Source organism: Prinia subflava, chromosome 4, assembly GCF_021018805.1.
Source record: "Prinia subflava isolate CZ2003 ecotype Zambia chromosome 4, Cam_Psub_1.2, whole genome shotgun sequence".
NCBI lineage: Eukaryota > Metazoa > Chordata > Aves > Passeriformes > Cisticolidae > Prinia > Prinia subflava.
The window spans coordinates 12857287-12868127 of record NC_086250.1 but is presented as its reverse complement, the minus strand read 5'-3'; the positions used below and the strand labels follow the sequence as shown (position 1 = coordinate 12868127).

General features: G+C 43.5%; 1 protein-coding gene across 1 annotated transcript in view; it reads left to right on the top strand.

The window, feature by feature from the left end:
* The first annotated feature begins 9 nt into the window (after positions 1-9).
* The window catches only part of DYRK4 (dual specificity tyrosine phosphorylation regulated kinase 4), a 30965-nt gene continuing 20133 nt past the window's right edge, over positions 10-10841 (top strand). Inside the window, exon 1 of the mRNA XM_063395534.1 lies at positions 10-150. The gene's annotated coding sequence lies outside the window, so the exon portion shown is untranslated. The remainder of the gene's footprint in view (positions 151-10841) is intronic.

Genomic DNA, 10841 nt, shown 5'->3' with positions numbered 1-10841 from the left:
GAAGGTCACTTTAAGTGTTGGTTGCAGTGTGGCAGATATTTTACCTGTGTATGCTCTTACTGGAAGTCAGCAGCATTAGTCAGGCTCAGACAATGAGGAATTTCCTTGGAGCTCCTGGGGCTTCATTGAAGATCATGATACCATGCTAAGGTAGGGAGTTTCATAAAGCAGTGAAGTGATTGTTACTGATTAATGAAACTGACCTTTTACTAATCCACAGTGTCAGTAATTTCCTATCTAAGCCTGTTTACAGTGGATAGCAGCAAATCCATTTCTCCCTGTATTACTTGTGACTCAGGGAATTGCATTAACAAAGGAATATCACAGAATCATGGAATGGCTGGGGTTGGAGGGGATCTTAAAGATCATCCACTTCCAACCCCCCACCATCAGCAGGGATACCAGATTCCTCAGAGCTTCATCCAGCCTGGCCTTGGACACTGCCAGGGATGGGGCAGCCACAGCTGCTCTGGGCAACCTGTGCCAGGGCCTCACCACCCTCACAGGAAACAATTTCTTCCTCATATCCAACCTAAATCTTTCTGTCAGTGTGAAGCCATTGCCCCTTGTCCTGTCACTCCAGGCCCTTGTCAAGAGTCTCTCTCCATCTTTCCTGTGGGCTCCCTTCAGGCTCTGCAAGGCCACAGTGAGGTCACCCCAAAGCCTTCTCCTCTGCAGGCTGAACAATCCCAATTCCCTCAGCCTTTCCTCCCAGCAGAGCTGCTCCATCCCTCTGCTGCCCTTGGTGTCCCTGCTCTGGCCTGGCTGCAGCAGCTCCCTGTCCCTCCTGTGCTGGGCCCAGGGCTGGCTGCAGAGGGGCAGAATCCCCCTCCCCTGCTGCCCTGGGGCTCTGGGTGCAGCCCAGCACAGGGGGGTTCTGGCTCCCAGCACACACGGCTGGGGCAGGGCCAGCTCTCACCACAGCACCCCCGAGTCCTCCTGCCAGGGCTGCTCCCTGTGCTCATCCCCACCTGGATTGATCCCAGAGGTTGTCCTGACCCAGGTGCAGCACCAGCACCTGGTCTTGTTCAACCCCATGAGATTCCCATGGGCCATTTCTGGCTCCTGTCCAGGTCCCTCTGGAAGATGTCGTCCATCAGGTGCTACCTATGCCTTTTCAAAGCCTTCTGTTAATGGTTCACTGACTCCTTGCAGATTGGTTGTCTGTTTGCTCTTGAAGCATTATCAGTCAAGTTATTGTGAGGCAAAGATCACTGTTCCAGCTTTCATTATTTCTGAAGAAAACAGAATTTAGTTTTGATTCAGAAACTCTAAAGTGTGTGATTATTTCCTTCTGTAATTCAAAAGATCCAGAACTTTCATTTCCCAGGTCTATATTAGTTAGATATTCTGTTTAATATGAAAATCTGTGTCTTTAAAGTGGCTAAATAATAAAGATGTAGCTTAATGCTTATTCAGAGACATGGGATTTAATGAGGGAAACAAATACTTTCCCATTATTTTTCTAATAGAAACAAAAATGCCCAAATGCCATTTCCTGAGATCAGTTGCATCAGGAGTTCCATAAACTGCTCTTTAATTTTCAACAGAGGGGTTGAGTGTAATTTGCTCTAAGCAAATAAATTTATTCTGCCTGTCATGTCAGATCACTTTGTTGTCCCAACTTTCATAACCCACCAGACTCGAAGCATATCAGTGCAAGCCACAAAGATGAAAACAGGATGTTACCACTTCTGGTGACCCTCTGTACAAAACCCTGCTCTTTGCATTTAAAATACTTTGTCCTGCTGCTTACAAAGAGTTTCTGGTCTGTCTCCACTCAGGTGTGACATTGTTCTCTTGAGAGGAAGCCAAAAAGCTGTGGTGAAAAAAAAAAAAAAAAGAACTTTTTTGGGTCAAGGCTGTTTCTGCTGTGCTGAATTTATCTTTACCCCCAATATTTACACTTGTGTACATTTAAAGGAGGACTTGGAGCATGAGTTGTTCCTGTACATTTGGGATATTAAAGAACAGAAATTTCTTCTTGCATTTTGTATTTTCCCCCATTGTTTGGGATTCTTTAAATTGTTTTTGAATGTAACTCAAAAGTTAAAGGTTAGTTTTTTCTAGCCTCAACTGAATACGAGCATGGAAGGACTTAACTGGCCTTGAGTGTAAAAGAATCTACATGGTCCTTGGTGTATTAGAGCTCTGTTTAACGCTCAGGCATCTCAATTCTTTCATCAAATTCATTTTCATACTGACAGCCCTTGGGGACACTTACAGTACTCCAATGTACAAAGAAATAATGAAAAATAGAACTGATTGAAACCCAGATGATATTTATCTGCTTGGTGATAGACCATCTTGTAGAGCCAAAGATGACAGATTCTCTTTCTGTTTGCCTCCTTGAACAGATGAGAGATTTACTTGGGTGTTACAATTTTATTTTACTTCCAGTAAATCTGTGTAAATCTTGCTTTCATTTTATTATCTTTGCAGGATTCATTAAGGTGAAGATTCTAAAGAGTTACAATCAGGCAGTTATTTCAGAAACACCTTGTGAACCCCATCCCAGCATACAGGTTAGCAGAGGGGTGCATATTTTTTAGAATGTTAAAAGTCTAACTGTAAGAGAAGGGAATCCAGGTGACCCGGTCCCCAGTAGGTAACAGTTGTGTTAATTACCCAACACAGCCTTGCCCCTGATGAGTCACAGCTATAGCCAATAAACATAAATGTGATAAAAGGGAGTGGGTTAGTGGTGAGAGGAGAATCATCATGGACGATCATGGATGTGAGGATGAAGGAGAAGAGAGAATCAGTGCCCTGAGGTCACTCTGGGTCTGCAGTTAGAGGCTGTTGTTGGAACCTGCAGTCACAGTCTAGCTGGGTAAAAGTCTAAACTAGTACATGCAGTCATAGTTTAGCAGAAAATAACCAGCAGTTAGAGGCTGTAAGGGAAACATACAGTAGGAGCTTACTGCGGCCAGAGTTAGTGAGTAGTCTGGAGTCAGGATGGCTGAGCTGTAAAGAGGAATAAACCAGGACCCTTTTCATGCTGTGCTAAATAAGAGGTCTGTGTCTTGGCTCGTTTCTACTCTCTAACAAGAGGGCTGCTGCAACATGTAGCTATGAACGAAGTCAACGTTAGAGGGCATAATAACCTCGAGTTACTATTCTAGTGCAGTGGAGTTCTGTGGCTATCACTTGTGTTTGCATATCAAAGGGTCAGATGAGAAGTGTGAGCAAAATATCAAGAACAGAAAAACAAAAAGGATTTTAATAAGCCTTAACTATCTTAACTTTTGTCAAGTATTATCAACAACACAGCCTCACTCTAATACATTTTCACAGATCAGTGACCTATAATGTTAGTAGGTGTTTCTTGTGTTATTTAATTCTATTATAAGCTTTACCATATAGCTCTTTACCAGATGTTTGCTGTAATTTTTCTAAGTGTAAGTTAGCCCTGCCCTGGGTAAAAGTCATGTTGATTTTTTTTTCACTAAATTTGTGAGTGGGATTCAGCTGCTTCAGCGTCTCTCATGATTTCATAGGAACAGAGTTGCCTGTAAGTCAAAAAATGTAAGAATGGGCAAATCTTACACAGCCCTACGTGGCACATTTGGAGAGCTGTGTCCAGTTCTGGGATCCTCAGCACAGGAGGGACAGGGAGCTCCTGCAGTAGGGCCAGCAGAGGCTGCAGAGATGATTCAGGGCCAGGAAAGGCTGAGGGAGCTGGGGCTGTCCAGCCTGGAGAGCAGCCCCAGCTGAGAGGGGCCCTCAGCCCTGGGTGTCCCTGTGTGCAGGGAGGGCTCCGAGCAGGGCCCAGGCTCTGCTCCGGGGGCCCAGCAATGGCACCAGAGGAACGGGCAGGGACTGATCCCAGGGAGTTCCACTGACATGAGGCAGAACTTCTGTCCTGTGCAGTGACTGAGGACTGAACAGATTGTCCAGAGAGACTGTGGAATCTCCTCACTGGGGATATTCCAGAACCATCTGGACACAATCCTGTGCTCTGGGATGGTCCTGCTGGAGCAGGGAGGTGGGACCAGATGATCCACTGGTCCCTTCCAGCCTTATCCTTTTTTCTGTGATTTCCCAGGCATATTTAAGTCAGGAAAAGGGATGCATTCAGGACAACAAAGTTAGGAGAACTGCATAGACGTCAGAAGATGGAGGCAGAAATGGAACTCCCCAGAAACTTAGAATGCTGTGGTGCTTCCCTGTATTGAAGATAGGCAGCAATTGGCCAGTTTTCAGGAAGAATTTCTTCACAGGAAGGATGATTGGACATTGGATTGGGCTGCACAGGAAGGTGGTGAAGTCACTGTCCTGTGAGGATGGGGAGGCCCTGGCACAGGTTGCCCAGAGCATCTGTGGCTGCACCATCCCTGGCAGTGTCCAAGGCCAGGCTGGATGGGGCTTTGAGCAATCTGGGATAGTGGCAGGTGTCCCTGCCCAGGGCAGGGGAGTTGAACTGGAAGGACTTCAGGGACTCTTCCAACTCAAACAATTCCACGGTTCTGTGATTCTTTGAGTATTATGATGAACCTGCTGTGTCCTCACACACATGGATACAGACTTTTAGTGCACATCACCATCCTCAAAGGAAAGAATTTCTTCATAATGTGCAATCTAAACCGACTCCCTTTCAGTTTTAAGCCTTTTGCACTTGTTCTGTCGCTCTATGCTCTTGTAAATAATCTCTGATCACATGTAGAAGTCCTGCAGGGATTTTAGGTAGAACTCAATTCCCTTATAAAAATTTTCCCTTTGGCTGTGGAGATGTAACCATGAAGCTACTGTCAGGTTTTGGGAAGGCAGGCCACCTGTTTTGCTTGAGAGAAAGATCATTAAGTTAAACCCTTTTAAGCTCATTTTCCTGCCACGTGGATGGGTTTTGGTGCTCCCACCCATTCCACCTGCACGAAGCCTGTTCTAGGAAGGCTGAATCTTGCCCATAAATCAAGGCAGATGAGATATATCTACCCAGAGTTGGCTGCAGTTGGGCTACCTGCAGAGGAACTGCAAATGTGGAGAGCTGCCAAAGATCCTGGGAACATTCAAACCAGCAAGAGAGATATGTAGCAGTGAATAGTTTGGAAGTGATCATTGTAAGAAGAATCATGGCCAGTAGGAGATGTGTTTTCCACCTCTGATTTGAGAGGTGGGGGTGGTTGTGTATGGAAAAAAGTCTGGTTCTCCTCATCCATCACCTTTGCCCTGTACCTTCATTAGCCCCAGGTAGGTTGCAATAATAAGAGATAATGGAGAACATATTCCCTGCTGAGCTGTGTCCCCTTTGGAGCTTGTCTGAGATCAGCTTCTCCTTCCCCCTTCCTCATTTGCTTTGATTCATCTTTCTTGCCAAAGAAATTTGGAGGCAGATTTTTCCAGCTGCTCCCAAGAGAGTGGGGAAGTGTGTTATTGAAGTTGATGGGAAGCATTCTGTCCTCCACACATCACAGCCTGTTCCTAAGTGGGAACACTGCCTAACTCCCAAATTTTCCTCCATATCATTCCAGAGACACATTACCCAGCACATACTGCAGTAGCTCCTTTGTACACTCTTCATTTCTTCTGTGTAAGGAAAAAATTGATTTATGATTAAGTTTTACATTTTTTAACATGTGATACGATTTATTTACTGTCCTGATGATGACATTAGTTTGCACTGTAGCTGAACATGCAGGGAAGTCTTACACAGGGTGTAAAGTGAGTGTTGTTGTGCAAAGTGTGAGACAAGGCTGTGGTAACACACCTGAGAACACAGGGCTGGTGTGGTGAGAGTGACACTGCAATGTCACTGCCACAGAATTGTTTAGGTTTGAAGCCACTGCTTGAGATCCTCTGCTTTAATTCTAATTATTCTTTGTGCAGTAATGTGTGAAGCAGTTCTCCTTTGAAGTCTCCTTAATATTCTGAGAATTTATAATGCACATTAACAAAGTACTATTAAAATATTTTCTACAAATTTTAGGAAAACTCTTTTAATAAATACATATTTACACCACCATATTTACACCCAGTGGTGAAACACCATTGGGGGATGATTTCTGAAAAGTTCCTCCTCCCCAAAGAGAAAGTAAAGCATAACATATACTTGAAATTTACTATTTAATTAATGACAGAAATACACATGTGCCAGGCATGGACTTTTTGGCCCATTTATTGTCAATATTGAGATTACTGTATTAAAGTTCAGTGTATGCAGATACTGAGATAGATGCCTAAAGAGTGAGTCCTGTGAAGAGTGACTGGGGTGTTTACCCTGGAGAAAAGGAGGCCAAGCATATTGTTATTTATATTATTTATTATTTTTATTTGTCTTTATTCAATACATACCTGAGTACCCAGCATGTGAAATGCAGACAGCATTCAACAACCCTGAATCCCAGGGGTTTCCAGTGGTCTCCTCTGGCTGGGGTTGGGAAGTGGACAGCAGTGAGCCACTGCACCAGGCATGCACCTGCATTCCTGAAATGCCCAAGTGCCTGCAGCATTCCTGAAAACTGGCTTTTGGCCTGTGCAGCAAAATGCAGGCATCTTGCAAGAGCTAAAAGTAGATTACAGCAGAAGGCCACCCAGCCTCCCTAAATAAAATCCCTTCACATACAGCCCTTGCAAGAGGACAGAACCATGCAAAACACTCAGAGCTGGTCTAGAGGAAAATGTAGACACAGGGATGTGCCTGGAAGTTGCATCCTGTCTTTGCATATTTCCACGTATTAAATAGATCTGGTTTTAATTCTGTTCAAAAACCTATGGATAATATTGTCCTTATGTTTTTTTTAGTAGGAGCCATGTAGTTGTTGTGATGACTGAGGTTTTAAGTGAAGTGAGGTTTGGAGAGAGAGGTAATTTCTTTTATGAGCCCAATTCAAAATGTTGGGAACCCACAGATTTACTTCTTTTTTTTTTTTTGGTGGTGTTATGGTTTGTGTTGTTTGGTTGATTTTTTTCCTTTTTCTGGTAACAATTAGACAGTTCACTTACAAAGCCAAAGTTCATTCCTGTATTTATCCACTTATCTTGATTACATTTGTCATATGCTTCTTCTGTTAAATGGTCCACTGGCACTTTCATGTCAAACTGGTTTTCCTCTGTGGGGAAAGGCTGAGGGAATTGGGATTGTTCAGCCTGCAGAGGAGAAGGCTTTGGGGTGACCTCACTGTGGCCTTGCAGTGCCTGAAGGGAGCCCACAGGAAAGATGGAGAGAGACTCTTGACAAGGGTCTGGAGTGACAGGACAAGGGGCAATGGCTCCAAAATGACAGAGAGGAGGTTTAGATGGGATATGAGGAAGGAATTGTTCCCTGTGAGGGTGGTGAGGCCCTGGCACAGGGTGCCCAGAGCAGCTGTGGCTGCCCCATCCCTGACAGTGTCCAAAGCCAGGCTGGATGGGGCTCTGAGGAATCTGGGATAGTGGCAGGTGTCCCTGCCAATGGCATGGTGGTGGAATAAGATGGTCTTTTAAGGTCCCTTCCAACCCAGGCCAATCTATGATGCCATGATTAAAAAAGAAAAGCTAATTTAAAGATTTCTTTTCTGGTTTTTTCTTTTTGTATTTTTTGTTTTTTTATTCCAAACCCACTCTGGTTTTATAATTTTAACGCTGGCATTGCTTCTGCTTTTTTAAAAAAATTCTATCACTTCAGTACAATTAGTGTTTGCATTTCTTCTGCCTTTTTTAATATGAATTGCTTTATCATTCTCATAAGAAAAGTAACGAAAATAAGGAACTGAGACTAAGCATTAGATATTTCCCCATGGAGTCTGTCAGGAGTACTTGAATAAAAGATCACCAAGGTCAATTCCTTTAATATTCCAATCTGAGGCTGCTCCAGCTGCAGGCATTTTGCTGATGGAATATCTAAGGGGTCTATAGAGGATTAGGGTGTAAACAGAGATGGGACTACCTAGAAATGCTCGTTTCAACATTGCCAAGAGTTCTGAGTGCTAAGAGGAAGCTGTGAGCGTGGTGCTGGGGGGCACTGCTGGGATTCTCAGTAACACTGGGAATTACCTTGGCTTTACCCTCATTAGACAGTTCATGTTCAGAGCAGGTGAGCTGAAGCTGCAGCTGTGTCTTTGAAAAAGAATACGAAACAGAAGGAAGGAAAGCAAAGCAGATGAGGCACCCCAAGGGATGGGTTTGCAATGCTGCTCAGCCTAATTGACAAACATGTTGTGCTGGTGTAAAGCCCTCAAAGATTTCATAGAGCATCAGTTTCCCAGTTCAGCTCAATTTGGTTTGTGTCATTGCTAGGGAACATGATAAAACAACCTGGGACTTGATTCCAACCAGCTCACCCTAAAAATCATCAATCAGCCTGAGCTTTTATTCACAGAGGGGCACAGATTGGATCAGATGAACTGCAGTGTCAGGTTTAAATCACAAAGAGAACAATTTAATGGAGACAGATTTAAAACACGGAGCTTTGTCATTATGGGAAATGCAAGAAAGGAGCAGTGAGAGCTGCTGTGATTTCAGCTTCTTCAGTAATTCGTGTTTACAAGTGAGAAGAAGTAAGAGAATCCAGCCTAAGGTAATAATGGTTGGTATTTTTTTTATTGTTTGATGAACAATTGTTTGTATTGGGTTGTGACATACCTGTTGTGAGGAACTGAAAATAAACAGAAAGAAGATGGTTCAGTCTGTTGTACCATCTGCCATCAATTCCATACGATATTTTTATTACATTAACCTTATTGAAATTTCTTTGGAGAATTAAAATGTGTGATTCTTGAGACTGTCCTGTGCAGAACTTCAGTGATCCTTGTGGGTCCCTTCCAGCTCAGGATGCTCTATGAATCTATGATTTTATGGTGGCAATTTTTAATGAAAGCCGTATCATTACTATTGCTGCAAAGGTAAAAAATTAACATTTTTAAATTACAGGAGTATCTTACAGGTTTCTGCATAAATGGTGAGCAAATAATTAATTTATATAATCTCAGAGTACCTAGGGGTCTGCAAAACATTTCAGACTGACCTTTAGGTTTATGTTAAAGGCTTTTATGGTATATTAAAAATATATGTATATTGGAGACAGCTGGTCTATTTTTTATTTTAGAGGAAAAAAAAAAGATGCTCTATAGAAATACTTACAGTGAATTGCATTACTCTGAAATCAGATGTCCTACATTATTTGAAAAAAGTGTGTTTCTAGGTTTAAAACTGACATTTGGTGCTTTTGTTTAAAGTGACTTCTGGAGAAAAATCGCTGTGAATGGTCACTCGTTGCTGAGGTGCTGATTTCATACAGTGTAACCCCTCTGAAGTGATGAGGTTGGGAAATGGTTTCCCTGGTTTTCCTCCTCAGAGGGCGTTCCTTAGGAAGCATACCTTATTACACAGGTGAATGTGTGATGTCATGAGGATTTGGGGGGGTATTTAGTAACTGTAATTATGAACTGCACAAGCTCGGAGAGGCCTTGGGTCTCCTGGATCGGCCTCCAGCTTCTGCTTCAGGTAGCACAGGGATAACACAGGCACTGCCCACACTTCACCTGCAAATGGGTACAAAGAGATGGAGCTCTTTCTTGAAGGGAAGTTCTTGCAAAGCTTTCAGGGCTTGACAAACAAGCAAAAATCCTTTTCCATCGTGATAATGATCTTACCAGGCCCAACATTACCAGCGGGGCCAGTGAGGGGATTGTCCCACTTTGCTCTGGACTGGGGTGGCCTCACCTTGAAGATTGTGTGTGGTTTTGGGTGCCACAATATAGAAACATCTAAAGCTCTCAGAGAGTGTCTGAAGTAGGGACATGGAGATGGTGAGGGGCCTGAAGGGGAAGTCACACGAGGAGTGGCTGAGGGCACTTGGTCTGTTCAGCTGGAGCAGACTGAGGTCAGAGCTCACTGCAGTTCTGCAGCTTCCTCACGAAGGGAAGAGGAGGGACAGGCCCTGAGCTCTGCTCTGTGTGACCGGGACAGGACCCAGGGAATGGCTGGAGCTGTGTCAGGGAAGGGTTAGGGTGGATATCAGAAAAGGTTCTTCCCCCAGAGGGTGTCAGGCACTTAACAGGCTCCCCAGGGAATGGTCACGGCTGTCAGAGGCTGCCAGAGCCAGGAGTGTTTGGACAGTGCTCTCAGGGATGCACAGGGTGGGATTATTAACATGTCTACTTGGCCAGGATTTGGGCTGGATGATCCTTGTGGGTCCCTTCCAACTCAGAATATGCTATAATCTATTTGCCTATTAAATTTGGAGGGTTTTTATTTGCCTGTGACTTTTCAACATATCTAGATGTACATTTCATCTGCGCACCCCACTTGATTTAAATCAGCTTATCTGGTTCATGTCCAATTCCTGCTTCTCATGTGATTCCTCTTCAGTTTGTGAGTCCAGGAATAACTGTATTTTCTGTTCTTGGAATAGTCCTGAGAACAGATTGATGCATTAGAAAAATCAGTTGGAGCACTGATTTCTGGGCTGTTATTTCTTTGCCCAGTCTGTTTTCTAGAAATTATCATGGCCCTGGGGTCCTTTTGGCTTTATACAGTCAGAGAGCTGTTTGGAAAATCCCCATGTCCCCAAATTCTATTTGAATTCAGTCAAGGACACTTACTCAGATGTTAGGAATTATCTCAAAAGGTTCTAGCAATTGCATCCCTAGCAACACAGTGCCTTAATTCCCTCCTATGTAAAACTGCATTCACGATTTTTATCCAGCTTTTGAGCACATTTAGAACAAACAGCATTGTAATTTTTTTCTTGTTTGCTAGGAGAAGGAACAGATCTTAACTGTGATAGGAATTGTTAATAAACTTCAAAGAGCCAATTTACTAGCAACTTATTTAAATGTTAGATTTTGCAAAAGGCAAAAAGCATACTTCCAATGTATTATTAGAGCAAATAGAGCAGGAGTGGTTTAAGAAGTTTCCTGTCA